At 46.1% G+C, this 14876-nt stretch overlaps 1 pseudogene; it reads left to right on the top strand.

Moving 5' to 3' along the window:
• Window positions 1-7257: 7257 nt before the first annotated feature.
• On the top strand, window positions 7258-8514 carry LOC142426743 (actin-related protein 2/3 complex subunit 5 pseudogene; annotated as a pseudogene).
• The last annotated feature ends 6362 nt before the right edge of the window (window positions 8515-14876 follow it).

Below are 14876 nucleotides of genomic sequence, written 5' to 3'. Positions count from 1 at the left end.
AGGATGTATTTTCATTGATACAAATTGGACAAATTGATACAAAACAGTGATGAATCACAAAAACAGTATGTAATTATATATTGTGAAACATTTATTTCTAATGACAAATAAATGATATTTTGTCTTGAAGCCTGGTGTAGCATGGGTAACTTTTCACGCTGGGTACCCGTCGGTGGGCGTATCTGCATGTGGGCGGACCCGCCTGGAGACGGATAGAGGAGCCTTGTCTCGGTTCCTAAGACCATCGGAAATCGGTGTTTTCTGATGGTCTTAGGCGACCCCTGTGAAAGGGTCGTTGGACCCCCTAATGGGGTCGCGACCCACAGGTTGAGAAGCACTGCTGGACATGGCGGCGTGATTCACACTAAAGGCTGTCTTCAGTAATGTGTCAAGTTACCTGGGCTTTCTGCAAGCAAGGTGTGGCACCTGCACATCGCTGTTTCCGCCTGTGACTGACTTCGGCGGAGCGCAGGTCTTCCGCTGGGGCTCTCTGCCCGGTTGTGTGACTGGCAGTCGATCCGTGCCAAGGAAGGTGGAAGAAAGCCCCAGCCAGTGGCTGCTTTTTGCCCCAGGCCAGTGCAGGAGGTCAAAGACATGGGCTTGAGTCACACGGGTGGCTCCAGCCTCTGACGGCCGGAGTGCATGACTGCTGGGACACCTGTGAGGCAGCCTTGGCGAACCTGCGACGGTTCACTCGCCCTTTGGGAGCTTCACTCTAGTTCCCTCGCTGCGCTGGGCTCCTCCCTGGCCCACACCTTTGCCAGGCTGCCCCTGCTACCTTGTGCAGGCAAAGTGAGGGGCATGGGGAGCTACTGGGTGCCCCAGGTGTGGCCTGGTTACTGTCTCATTCATCTGGAAGGTGTTCCGAACCAGGGGATACCCATCCCCCCACCCCTCTCTTCTCGTTGTCTCTGCAATGTGGCAGTTGCTCCACTAGCACTTAGTTGCCTTGGGAGGAAGGGCTCTGGGAGGTTGGCCAGCGAGGCAGGCAGAGCCTTTGGTTTCAGACAAACGGAGACTCTGCTCTGGTTCCCTGTAGGTGTGTGCAGCCCGCTCAGCTACCCTCTCCTCCTCCTCCGTGAATCAGGGCTCTCAGTTTCTTGTCTGCCTGCGCTTTCTGGCTCCTTTGTTGTAGAGGAATACAAAACATGTCTGTCTACACTGCCCTCTTGTACCAGAAGCCTGAAATGCCCGAGTATGGCTCTTCTGTACGAATGATTGGGCAGAACCATGCCTGTTGAATGTCCCGGGCTCTAACTTGGGGATTGGTCAGTTTTGCCAATGCTCTGTGTACGCGTCATCTCAGAAGCAGGGAGAGAGCATGCTGGGGCCATCCAGAGGAGCGAGCCACTGGAGGAGCGCGTTCGAGATTCCCTGCCTAAAGTAACGGCGGCCAAGGTCAGAGGCACAAGAGACTGCCGCACAAGCCCCATGGGACTATCCACGGCACCCTCAATAAGCAAACAACCCTCAATCCTTTTAATAGTACCCACATTCAATCTTCTCTCCACTCCTGGACTGGGTCTTTAGTTATGTGCATGTGGCCTTGGGTCTTTGGCGGGGAGATCCAGTAGGCCCTGAGCCCCACTTCCCCCCTGTCAATCATGCATTGTTCATCAGCCTGGCTTTTGCCCCAGTCCCTCCAGCATCCTCCTTTTCTCCCCTCAGCTGCAGCATAGCTCACAACCTTTTAAACCTGTGGTTCCCACAGTTGGCTGATGACTGAAATCACCTGGGGAGCTGGCGAAAGTACAGATTCCTGGCCTCGATTTGCAACCAAATGAATCATACTCTAGGAGGGGGAACCTAGGGATCTGCCATGTCACTAGATTGCCATGTGATTCCAATGACCAGCCAAGTTGGGGAACCCAGGCTTTATTTAAACCCTTACAGGGAACAACATTCAAAGAAATCATCTAAGAATAAAAAGTTTCTATTCCCACACCCTTATTTTTTGTCTTATGAAGTCTTGCATTTCCATGATTCTGGGGCGATTGCAATGAATCCCACTCCTGATACCAACTGTAAGGACAGTGTGGGGCCACACACGACCTCCTCCGGCTCCCAAGGCTCACTGCCACAGGCAGAGATCAACGCTCAGTTTCCCTTTTTCTGTGGGTGCCTGGTTCTGTTGCTACCGCTCTTCTGATGTCACAGCTGTTTCTGGGATCAAGGGGGTACCATGTGCAGGGACCTTGGGGTCCAAAAGACAGGCTCCACTCCTAGCTCACCCCTCCCACTGGTAGTGATGTCTCCTTTGTGCTTCTGAGTGGCTTCATTTTATACCCGGCAGGATGGCAATCACAAGTGTGCTCAGTCGCTTACAGCTGAACCATCTCCTCCACTCAGTACCCACCTCCGCCCAGACCCTTCAGGAAAACGAAGGTTGTTTGGTGGGTGTACCAAAGACTATGGGTAGAAGAGCTATATTCCAAAATCCACTACACTGCATTCATGTATGATGTTTTTGATGTCATCCCACAACTCCTCTGGTCTTTGATCATCAGGGTTCCATGAGTCAGAACTGTCCTTGAGATGGACTCTGAATTCCAATGAGAGATCCTCAAAGGTCATATTTGGCTTTTGTGGATTTGTTTGAATTTTTCTTTAGCTTCAACCTGAACTTGCCTGGGAGCAATTGCTGGCTGGGTTGCGACCTTATTTCAGCTGATGATACTGAGCTGCTTTCCACAGATGTTATCAATTCGATTCCTGTATTCCATCTGACAAGATCCAGGCAGATAGTCGCTATTTACATTGTTGAAAAATATTTGAAATGAAGAAGCCGCTGGTCTACAAAATCCCATCAGGACATCCCCACCGTCACTTCTATCCCCATGCTCCTATTTCCTTCTTATTTCCCACATTCTAATTCCAATCAGTAGTAATGATCACTGCCTCTTGAGGGCATATTTGATCAATTTCAGACAGAAGAAGTTTGTAGAAGTCATCACTAGCTTTATGGTTGACGTGTACATTTGAATAATCATTGTATTAACTAGTTGTCCTTGTAGATGTTTGCCTATTATTCTATAACAGGTAACATTGTACTTGAAGATCGGTCATGAAATATTCTTTTGATGATGAATGTATTCCTCTTGACTTTGTCATTCATAGACTGTGAACCATACGATTGCCTGAACCCAAAGGGCCACCGCTGGTGTCTAGTTCAGCTCACTAGCTCCTAGAATAGAAGCCCTGGTAGTGGGTTATGCGTTGGGCTGCTCACCACGTGGTTAGCAGTTCAAGCTCACCGGCAGCTCCACAGGAAGAAGATGAGGCTTTTTGCTCCTATAAAGATTTATAGTCTCGGGAATCCAGGACAGATGACCCCTTCAGGACCAGTGGTGAGAGTAGCAATACTGGGAGGGTGGAGGGAAGGTGGGGGAGAAAGGGGAAACTGATTCCAAGGATCTACATATAATATTCTCCCTGGGGGATGGACAACAGAAAAGTGGGTGAAGGGAGATATTGGACAGTATAAGATATGACAAAACAATAATAATCTATAAATTATCAAGGGTTCATGAGAGGGGGAGAGCAGGGAGGGAGGGGGAAAATGAGGAGCTGACATCAAGGGCTCAAGTAGAAAGCAAATGTTTTGAGAATGATGATGGCAACAAATATACAAATGTGTTAGACACAATGGAGAGATGTATGGATTGTGATAAGAATTGTACGAGCCCTCAATAAAATGATTTTTTAAAAAAGATGTATAGCCTCAGAAACCCAAAGGGACAGTTCTACTTTGGCCCATAGGATCCCGCTGAGTCAGAATTGTCTTGATGGTCATGAGGTTTATTTTCAGTCCAGAGGATACTGGTCTTTATGAGATCTATTTCATTTCTGACAATTTCCATTTTTCCTAGATTCATACTTTGGATATTTCACAGTCTGATCATTAATGAATATGTGCTGATGTGGGTTTTTTTTTCTTCCCATTTCCTCCTTTTTGGCTGCGCTTCATCAGCAAATAAAAGTCCTACAGGTTTTGCTCCCTCTGTATAATTAAGGCTGGTTCTGCTCTGAGGAGGCAGCTCTTCCTCGCTTGGATTTTGATTACCTTCCAACCTAAGCGGGCTCATCTCCTGGCCTCCCAAAGTCACTTAAGTTCATGAGACTTTCAGTGGCTAATGCCTCAGAAGTGGACAGGCTACTTCTTCTTCCTGGTGTGCTTTAGGCTGCAGCTCCCCCATGGGTCACCCTGCTGGTATTTGCTTCCAACATAACAACAATATGCAGGCCACCACAGTATGACAAACAGTTGATCGGTGAGCCGTGGAATATGTGCTGAGCATCTCTTATGTCCCAGGAGACACAGACCCAAGTCCCATGGAGCTTAATTATTAATGGAAACAAACAGAGAATAAACCAACAAAACATATATATAAATTCCAGATCATGCTAGAGTCCTTTGAAGAAAATAAAACATGATATTATAATGGCGAGTACCTGAGGGGGACCTTTTAGAAGAGATGAAGTTCCTTGTGAGGTGCTAATCAGATTGTAACAACAAATACAGGCACAGGTTGCTATGTGCCCGGGGCTATTGCAAGTGAACGAAGTCCCTTAGTCAGTAGAACATGAAGCAGTAGTGGTCTGGGGGTCGAATCCTCACATTCCATTGGGGGAGACCCCAGTTCAGCTTCTGGCCAGTAGACCTCATGGGTAACACCACCCATCTGTCAGGGGAGGCTTGCGTGTTGCTATGATGCTGAACAGACTAAGGGGGGCGGCGGGGAAGCAAGACTATAAAGACCCAAGGATCGAATACCCAGACCACCACGGGGATGGCACGGGATCAGCCAGTGATGTGCTCCATTGTGCACGCAGTCGCCATCGATCAGGGGAGCCAACTGCCACCCTGAGAACACCGTTTGGGGCAGACACTACCATCTTCATTCCACAGATGGGGACACTGAAGCACAGAAATGCTGCGATGACTTGCCCACAGTTAGCCAGTCTAGTGGGGCAAGGACTGTTTGAACCCGGAACCTTTTGGCCAGAAACCCTGCCCTTGGCCACCACTTAATCCTGTCTCCCACAAGCAGAATGTAAATGTTCAGACAAAGAGAGTGTGTGGACAGCATTTACCTGCACCTGGCACCTTGTAAGGACGATAGCAATGTTGTTATTTGTGGTCCTGTTACTGAGAGAGGGCGGGCGATGGGGCTTTCTATTCCCGTAATGGCCGACTGTCTCGGAACCACACGGCCGTGCCAGGCTGTCCTGGAAGGACACGCTGAGTCAGAGCGGCCACCATGGTGATGCGTTTTGTTTATTTGTTTTCTAGAGAAGCTGAATAAGGAGGGCAGAGCTCCACTTTGGAGGAGTCTGTGAGGTCTGGGGCTTGAGTGCTATTACGTGACTTGTTCCTGGTCCTAGCCTGTCCCCTGGGCTCAATACCCCTTCCCATCTCGCAAGGACACCGAGCCCCAGAATATCTGCAACTCACTACTCCTTCCTCACTTTGCCAGAATGGAACAGGACAAAGCAAGCCGACTGCTCCCCACCCAGTCTTTAGGAAGTTGTAAAAGTCTGGGAATCACTCCAATACACTTTCTCAGGAGTTCTTACATCTTCCCTGGACGATGACCTCACATGAACTGTTGACATGAGAGAGAGAGAGAGAGAGAGAGAGAGAGAGAGAGAGAGAGAGAGAGAGAGAGAGAGAGAGAGAGAGAGAGAGAGAGAGAGAGAGAGAGAGAGAGAGAGAGAGAGAGAGAGAGAGACTTACCATGAACTTCTTGGCGGGCTGCCTAAATACACTGGGCATCTCAAGTTGATGAGATTTTAGGGGAAGTCACCTGTAGTTTGGGGCTCCAATTTCCTGCCCAGATGAAAAGTCCACTCCTCCTTCTGTACTCAGGGCCCCAAACGAATGGAAGGTTCCCCGATATTTGGAAAACAACTTCCCTGGCTTCTCATCCAAGATTTAATGACCTCTGAAAAGAAGACTAACATTTAAGGATTTACTCCATGTTAGACCCTGAGTGAGTTAGTTAGTTTATTGTGCCAACCTGGCCAGTAAACACATGTGGGGTTAATTGAAAGGCAGAGGGATAAATGGCTCAGTGAGCCTCACCTTTCTAGTTCTCGGGTCTCTTGCTTTGTGATGGTCTGACCAGGGTGCAGCTGCCTTAGCCAGTTCCCTGCTTTAGCTGGCAAGGCTCACTTCCTGCAAGAGATCCCCAAGGAGAAGCCGTATGGACCTACCTCGATGCAGCCCTGGATGCTGGAGCAACCGTGTAGAGACCCCTGCCAGCGCTGAGATGCTTACACATTCACTGACTCGTCTTTCCTCCTGCAGTCGGCCTCATTGCGTCTGTTCTGTGAGATGGAGGAGGACTTTGTGGATTGGTGTTGGACATATGGGTTAATGTTGGACTTGTGGGCTGGGGCAGCACTGGGTTGGGATGTTTTCTTGATGCACACTTAACCTTTACATAAAACTCTCTTATACATGAGTTTCGGTGGATTTGTTTCTCTAAAGTACCCAGACTAACACAGATCCTATAACATCTCTACACAAAGTAACTAATTTAATCCTTATAATTACTATTTAGAGGAAGTAGCTGCGGTCCAGAGAATAATTGTCCACAGGCATCCATCCAGTCCGGGAAAATCAGGGCTTGAACTCAGAACCCATGAATGTCAGAATCTGGGATCTCTCCATCCTGATGCTTCTAAAGAGATAGCAAGGGAGGAAGCTCATGAAGCAATCAGTTTTTTTCAGACTTTAGCGCCCACTGCTAGTTGTTCAAGTGCTGTTTCCAGAGACCATAGATCATGCTAAATCCCACAAAGTCCCAAAGGCATGCAAGACTCACGCCCCACCCTGCAGGAGGGCGCGATCAATCCAGCTTTGGGGAGAACGTGCTTGCACACATGCTGTGCTGTAACCTTCTAGAAGGCAGGACGTGTGCCTTTCCTGTTCTCGGATGCTTCCCTACTGCCACAGTGCTGGGCGGCGTAGAGGACACGCTCAAGGGGCATTTGGTGACTAGATGATCTTACATGCTAAGCGATTAACTAGGTGCCCAGGGGAGGGGAGAGCTGTAGAGGAGGGAAGTGCCAGCTGAGCCCTGAAGGTTAACAGGTCTGGGTCACGGCTGCACAGACTCCTTTCTAGGCTGGACCCACATTCTATTGGTTCAGTCCTGAGACTTGGCTGTTCTCTGGCCAACCCTTCCTAAAGATGGCATTTCCAAAGGGGGGAAAAATACCCGACTTTCTTTTACTTTTGGATCTGGAATGATGACGTTGGTATAGCTACCTCCTCCGTGTCAGTGGCCGGGTACGGGTTATAATTTCTGCACACCTTTCCTGCTGGGCTGAGGCGGCTGTAGGAGGCCGAGGTAGCACCGAGGGGATGCCTGGGCCACCGGTCGGGATCCGGGAAGTCGAAGAAACCGGTGTCGTCGGCCCACTTCCGGAAGGTGGACATGGATGAGTACGAGGAGAACAAATTCGTGGACGAGGAAGAGGGCGGCGACGGGCAGGCTGGGCCCGACGAGGGCGAGGTGGACTCCTGCCTGCGGCAAAGAAACATGGCAGCTGCTCTGCAACAACCCCCCCCCCCCCCCATCAACACCAAGAGCCAGGCGGTCAAGGACCGAGCAGGCAGCATTGTCTTGAAGGTGCTCATCTCTTTTAAGGCTAATGATATTGAAAAGGCGGTTCAGTCCCTGGACAAGAGCAGCGTGGATCTCCTATTGAAGTATATTTATAAAGGCTTTGAGAGCCCCTCCGACAACAGCAGTGCTGTGCTGCTGCAGTGGCATGAAAAGGCACTGGCTGCTGGCGGGGTCGGGTCCATTGTCCGAGTCTTGACTGCAAGGAAGACGGTGTAGCCCAGCCAGCACCGGGCATTGGCCGAGGTGTGCGAGCTGCTGGTACCGAGACCAAAACCACCGAATGCCCCCGCTGCCCGCTGGGCAGCCTCTGTGTCTGTCTCTCAGCTTTACCTTCTTGCTTCTCCTTCTCCGTCTCTCTAAAGATGAAAATTACACATGCCAGTTTTTCATGACAATGGAGACAATACAGAGCTGAAGTGTTTCATGCTTCTCAAAACCATTTCAGTGATGTAGATACCTGTCTGTTGGTAGGATCAGGTACATTTAGGTTGAAACGTACAATTTCAACTGCTATTGGCTGGGGTTTTTTTTAGTTTGAATCTAATATTGAGAGATTTTATCTGAATTTGAGGCCAGCATTTTAACTCCTAGCTAGCCAGGCAGTGGTTCATGCACACACACGAATGGCTGGCTACTTTTACCCCTACAAAACTGGACCATAATTCCAATTTAAGCAAACTATATTTCTGGAATAGGCGGTGGGTGAGCACCACTACCAAGTGCCCACCATGTCCGCTGCCCCCCAGACCATCTCTGCGGCGAGTGTAAATGCGCTGCTTCCCCTTAGCATCCATCACTCATTGCTTCTCCGGTTCTCGTCCTCACCCAGGGTCCAGAGCAAGGACTCTTGCTCTGTACAAATGAATCTATTAAATAAAGAACCTGTTTAGCATGAGCATACCACTTTTGTTCCAATGGCCCTATTTGAATAAGAGCAACAACTAAATAACCATTGGAACTTAACAGAAAGAATGCAGAAACTGGTGTAATTACAACTGGGTAGCCTCTGAATGAAATGCTCTTTTCCATAGGAATCTCATATCTGCCTCAGACAAAATGAGGTGCAGAACTAGTACAGTATGCCCTCCAAATGTTTTCAGTATTCTTCAGGGTAATTGGAATCTCAAAAGATTTGGTTCTGATCCAAACAAATTACACATTCCATGTTTTATCTCAGTGGTGTTTTTTTTTTAAAGCCACACAGCAAAAAGTGTTTACTTTGTTGGACAGACCAAACTGCTTTCTCAAAAAAAAAAAAAAAAGACTGGTGCTTTTCCAAAACTAGTCTGAGTAGCTCCAAAACAGATCCCTAATGCATAGGCCCAGAGAGAAACCCGCCTGCATTGTAACTATTCACATGGCCACCAGTTTCATCATCACTGGCTTACATGAACACTGGTGCAGAGGTGCTGTAAACTCTTTGCTGTTTTTGATAACGCTTTGTCTTTTTGATTTGTAAAAATGATAAAATTTCAGAAAATAAAATGTCAGTGTTGAATATTTAAAAAAAATTTCTGCACATCATTTTTTGAGTAACTGGTCTCATCTGGTAAGGACTCAGAGAGGCTGGAACCTCTGCAAAGTATGAACTGTTTATGATGGACTAATAATACATTGCTTTAGATGTCTCCTAATTTATGGATGGACAAATTGTTTTCCCCGCCGTTTGCCTATTGTAAACCATGCACTGAACATTGGTGCACACGTATCTGAATGAGCTCTTCTTTCAACTCTTTGGGCTATATCCCTACCACTGACATTCTGGAGCAAGTTCTATGTTTAACTTTTTGGGGAGCCACCTGTAACCGGCACCATTTTACATTCCCACCAGCATCATGGGAGGGTCCCACTTGCCCCATATCTTCGACCACCCTCCATTTGACCCTCGTGTTTTATTGACTCTGCAAAGGTCATCCGGCTGTGTGGATTGTCACCAATGATGGCTAGCCTTGAGAGGAATGGGCCTTCCAGAGCCCCGAATGGAAACTCCTGCGGAACCTGAGCGTGGATCAAGAGACCGTTGTGTGAACAGAACTAGGAAAAGCGTGCATCAGGGTTGTACCTTGGGGTATTTATTCAATCTGCATGCTGAGAACATTGCACGAGAAACGGGATGATGTGAGGAAGAACGTGGTTTCGGGATCAGAGGCTTGTTGAAAATGAGAAGAGCTTGAAGCATTTGCTGATAAAGATCAAGGATTGAAGCCTTCAATATGGATTACGACTCAGTGTAACGAAAACCAAAATCCTCGCAACTGGACCCACGAGAAACATAATAATAAAGGGGGGAAGGATAGAAGTTGTCAAGGATTTTATCTTGCCTGGATTCACAGTGTTTCTGGAAGCTGTAGTCAACAGCTCAAGGGACACATTGTGTTGGGTAAATTTGCTACACAAAACCCAAACCAAACTCACTGCCACCAAGTCCGTTCTGATTCATAACAACCCTCTAGGACAGGGCGGAATCGCCCATGTGGGTTTCCAAGACTGTAACTCTTGACAAGAGTAGAAAGTCCAATCTTCCTCTCATAGAGCAGCTGGTGGTTTTGAACTGCTGACTTTATAGTTAGCAGCCCCATGATTTAAGGGCCCCTTAAATCTGCTGCAGAAGACCTCCATGAAGGGTTGAACAGCATGGATGGTTTTACTTTGAGGTTGAGGATGTGCCTGATCCAAGCCAAGGTATTTTCAATGGCCTCATAGACCTGTGAAAGTTGGATACTGAATAAGGAAGACCGAAGAAGAATCAATGCATTTGAATTGTGGTGCTGGCCAAGAAATTGAAAATGCTGCCCAGACAACAGACAGCTCTGTCTTGGAAGAAGTACAGCCAGAATGCTTCTTAGAAGCGAGGATGGGGAGACTTTGTCTCAATGGTCTTAGAGAGCCCAGTCCCTGGAAAAAGACAACATGCTCGGTAAAGTAGAAGGGCAGCGAAAACTAGGAAGATATTTGATGAGCTGGATGGACACAGTGGCTGCAACAATGAGCTCACAGGCAACAACAAATTGTGAGGAGGGGTCAGGAGCACCTTCTGCTGTATATCGGGTTGCTATGGATCGGAACCAACTTCTTGGTACCTAAGAAAGAACAATGGCCAATGATGTCGAGCATCTTGTCACATGCTTTCATGGTCACATGCTTGCGTGGCTTCTCTGGAGAAGGTTCCACTCAAGAAATTTGTCCACTTTCCGATTAGGTTGTTGATCTTTTTGTGATTTAATTGTAGGAGTTATTTATATTCTGGATATTAAGCCCTTATCCCATACGACTTCCAAAATGTCCTCTCATTCTGTACCTTGTGTTTTCACCTTTTTTATCCCCTTTAAGATTATAAGCACAGAAATTTATTCTCTCACAACCCTGAAGGCAAGGATTGCAAAATCACCCCACGACTGCGCTTTCTTGCTAAGGTCCTTTGATGCGTAGAAGATTTTCACCGATAAAGTCATCTATTTTTCCTTTTTTTGTTGTTTATGTTTTTGGTGTCATATCTGAGGAGCTACTGTCAACTAGCAGGGCCGGGAATTTATCCATTTCCCCCCCTAAGAGTTTATGGTTTTTGTTCTTATACTTGGGCCATTGATCCATATTGAGTTCTTTTTTGTACATGGCCTGAAGCAGGAGCCCATGTGGAAGTGCAATCATCCCCGTGTCATTTGCTGAAGAGACTACTCTTCCCTGTTGGAGGGCCTTGCACACTTGTTGGAAAATCAATCGGGTGGTTGAACAACAAAATGAACATAATGTAGATCACTGAACTGTACATGTGTGATTGTTGAAATGCCACATGCCTTGTTATTTACCACAATAAGGAAACCCAATTGGCCATAGAGGTATGGCTTCATTGTTGGACTCTCAGTTTTATTCCATTGGCTTATCCTGAAACTAGGACCACACTACTTGAATGAGGAGAGCTTTGTAATATGTTTGCGATCAAGGAGTGTGAGTCTTCCCACGTTTTTCTTCTTTTTTAACGATTGCTTTGGCTATTCATTTTGTGACCAAACAAACAAACAAACAAACAAATCTGTACTGCCGTCATAGAGTCATTAAATGTTGTTGTTAGGTGCCGTCAAGTTGGTCCAGAGGCACCGTGATCCTGTCCACCTACAGAATGACAGACTGTCCGGTCCTGCGTCATCCTTTCAATGATGCTTATGTTGCAGCCTCTCGTCACAGCCACTGTGTCAGTCCATCTTGTCCAAGGCCTTCCTCTTTTTCTCTGCCCGTCTCCTTTATCTGGCACGGCTTCTTTCTCCAGGGACTGATCTCATCTGACAGCATGTCCCAGGCATGTGAGGCCACATCTTGCCATGTTTGCCTCTAAGGAGCAGTCTGGCTGTACTTTTTCCAAGACATATTTGTTTGCTCTATTGGCAGTCTGTGGAACGTTCGGTATTGTTAGCCAACGCCATAATTCAAATGCATCAATTCTTCTTCGGTCTTCATTTACCCAATGTCCATTTTTCAAATGCGTATGAGGTGATTGACAAATCCATGGCTTGGGTCAGGAGCACCTTAGTCCTCAAAAGTGACATTCTCGCTTTTCAATACTTTAAAGAGGTCTCATTTTTTAACGACATTTAATTAGACACATAAAAAATTATAATTATGTGTGAAGGGACTTCTAAAAGCTTGGAATATAATATAAAAATATAATTGAAGGAGAACAGAAATTTGTCACAAACTTTTTGACAACACAAAAAATGGAAAGTTGGTGTTGTCTAGCGATGACACTTATCCAGTTAAGGATTCTGTTCGTTATGACTGATTGGGGCGCAGTAAACATTTTAAATCAACGCTCTGCCATCAAAAGAGAAACAATTGGGGAAGTGCTGGAGAATGACAAACAAAAATCCAATTAATGAAATAACACTTACTCTGAAGGGGGCAAATAGTTTTTACCCTCCTCCCAAGGGAGCATGTGGATGAAGCTTGAAACCTTTATGAACCTCCTCCAGCACACTCGTTTTAACTTCTCAGAATTTTAAAAAATGATTTAAAATTATGTAGAAAAATGTGTGCATTTATAATTGCAAAACATTATAAGAAATCCGAAGGCCCATTGAAAGATGAATGATGTGTGATATACGGTGCATCTGCACAATGAAATATGTTTCTATTAAAAAGAATAAAAACCATCTAATGTACTAGCATGGAAACATAGCCAGAACATGATTCCATGTTTGTAAAATTAAATTTCTATGTGTAGATGCTTTGATGTGGGTGCGCACAAATTTGAATAGTATTTATATCATATCTGTAAAGATATATTCCAAAGTGGGAGGAGAGTTTAACATGAGGTAGGAGCTTTTTATTTCTTTTTCGATTTATTTATTTAAAATCATTTTATTGGGGGCTCATACAACCCTTGTCACCATACATCCGTCCATTGTGTCAAGCACATTTGTACATTTGTTGCCATCATCAGTCTCAAAACACTTGCTTTCTACTTGAGCCCTTGGTATCAGCTCCTCATGTTTCCCCCTCCCTCCCAGGAGCTTTTTGATTTTTTAGCAGAATAAAAGCTCTAGCATAGAAAAGCAGATAATTTGTAATGCCAAGAAAACTAGCATCGAAAACCTGAATTGAGCCAAATTAAACAGAGATGATCACAATGGAAAAGAAAACACAGGATAAATAATCCCAAACCCAATGAGCCTAGCAACTGAACAATGCGCATAACAAGATACAAAGATAATACGGTGATCAAGATGATCGTGAAGAAAATGCTGCTTCATCGTGATTGAGGGTGTGAGCTTTGGACCCAGCATCCTGCCAAGAACGGACAATACCGGCGTGTCAGTTATCTACATCCGGGTTCCATCACTACGCTGAGCCTCAATTTCTATGGAATGTGAGGGTAAAATGAGATGGTGTCTGCAAACCTCAGAAAGTAATCTGATCCTCTAGACAGTCCCCTACACATGGACTTGCCAACTCCATAACCTCTGAACTGAGATCAAATAGGAGTGGTGGGTTGTGGTGGGGGATTGGGGAGAGATCTTTTAAGACGCTAGGCTAGAAATCCCTTTCAATTTCACCGTTCAAACAAAAGAAAGCATTTGAAAGAGAACCCCTACAAACAGAAAGGAAAGGGAATTAGCAGAGTAAGACTGGGATCCCAGTAGATTTTCCTCACTTTTTGTGAAGAGACACCAAGCTAGGGAAGCCTGGGGCGAATGCAGCAACAGGGCTGTAGCCATACTCACGAGCAATCCCGGGGACATGAAAGCGTGAAGATGGGATTCCAAAGACTCAGTGAGGACCAGTCTAATGCGACCACGTCTACCTCATGAGAGGTCATCAATGAGCTTCTAGAAGATTCCATCAGCAGTCGCTGTTGCGTCGACGCGGCTTCAGGGTGTGCTCAGGTGTGACAGAGGAGCACAGTGCTCCGCAGGGTTTCAATGACTGAGATTTTGCAAGTAGAGGGCCAGCTCTTTTTCTGAGGCTCCTAGGGATGAGCTTAAACCTGCCACCTTTACAGTTAGCGTCTTAATTTTTGTACCTCTTGGGGACTCTGGGAGGGATAAATAACAAAAACCTAAACTCACTGTCATTAAGTCAATGCCAATTCATAGTGACCCTATAGGACAGGATAGAACTGTCCCCTGCGGATTTCTGAGGCTTTAACTTTTTAAAAAAATAATAATTTTATTGGGGGAGGCTATAACTCTTTACAGGAAGAGAAAGCCCATAGTTCTCCCTCAGAGCTGGCCGGTGGTTTTGAACTGCTAACCTTGCAGTTTGCAGCTCCGTTGGTAACCACTACACCACCAGGGCTCCCCAGAGGGGTCAGTAGCAACGTCCTTTACACAGGGACCCAAAGAGGCAGTTCTCCTCTCTAGAGGGCTGCTATGATTCAGAATTGACTTCATGACCAGGGGTGTTTTTATTTCGGGTTTTAGCACAGGGAAATTATGCCAAGAGGTGAGAAAGGCTGGAGGAGTAAACTCAAACCCACGTTTCTCTAAAACAAAATTTTAAAAAGACAAAATTGTTCATGCAAAAATTAGTAATATGAATTATGTACATATATGTATATAAAAAGCACTCCATTAAAGCCTGAAACCCAGCTTTAAAAACTAGAAAGATTTGTAAGATGTTCTCCTATCTGCATTTCAAAGGACTCAGGAGACGCAAAATTCCTCTAGAGAAATCACCTACCAGGGAGGAAAGCCAAAGGCAGAAATCACAAAGGTAAGTCCAAAGGAGGAGGGCGGCCCAGACATC

Source organism: Tenrec ecaudatus, chromosome 14 (genome assembly GCF_050624435.1).
Source record: "Tenrec ecaudatus isolate mTenEca1 chromosome 14, mTenEca1.hap1, whole genome shotgun sequence".
In the NCBI taxonomy this organism is placed as follows: domain Eukaryota; kingdom Metazoa; phylum Chordata; class Mammalia; order Afrosoricida; family Tenrecidae; genus Tenrec; species Tenrec ecaudatus.
The sequence above is the reverse complement of the archived record's forward strand: the minus strand, read 5'-3'. Positions and strand labels throughout refer to the sequence as shown.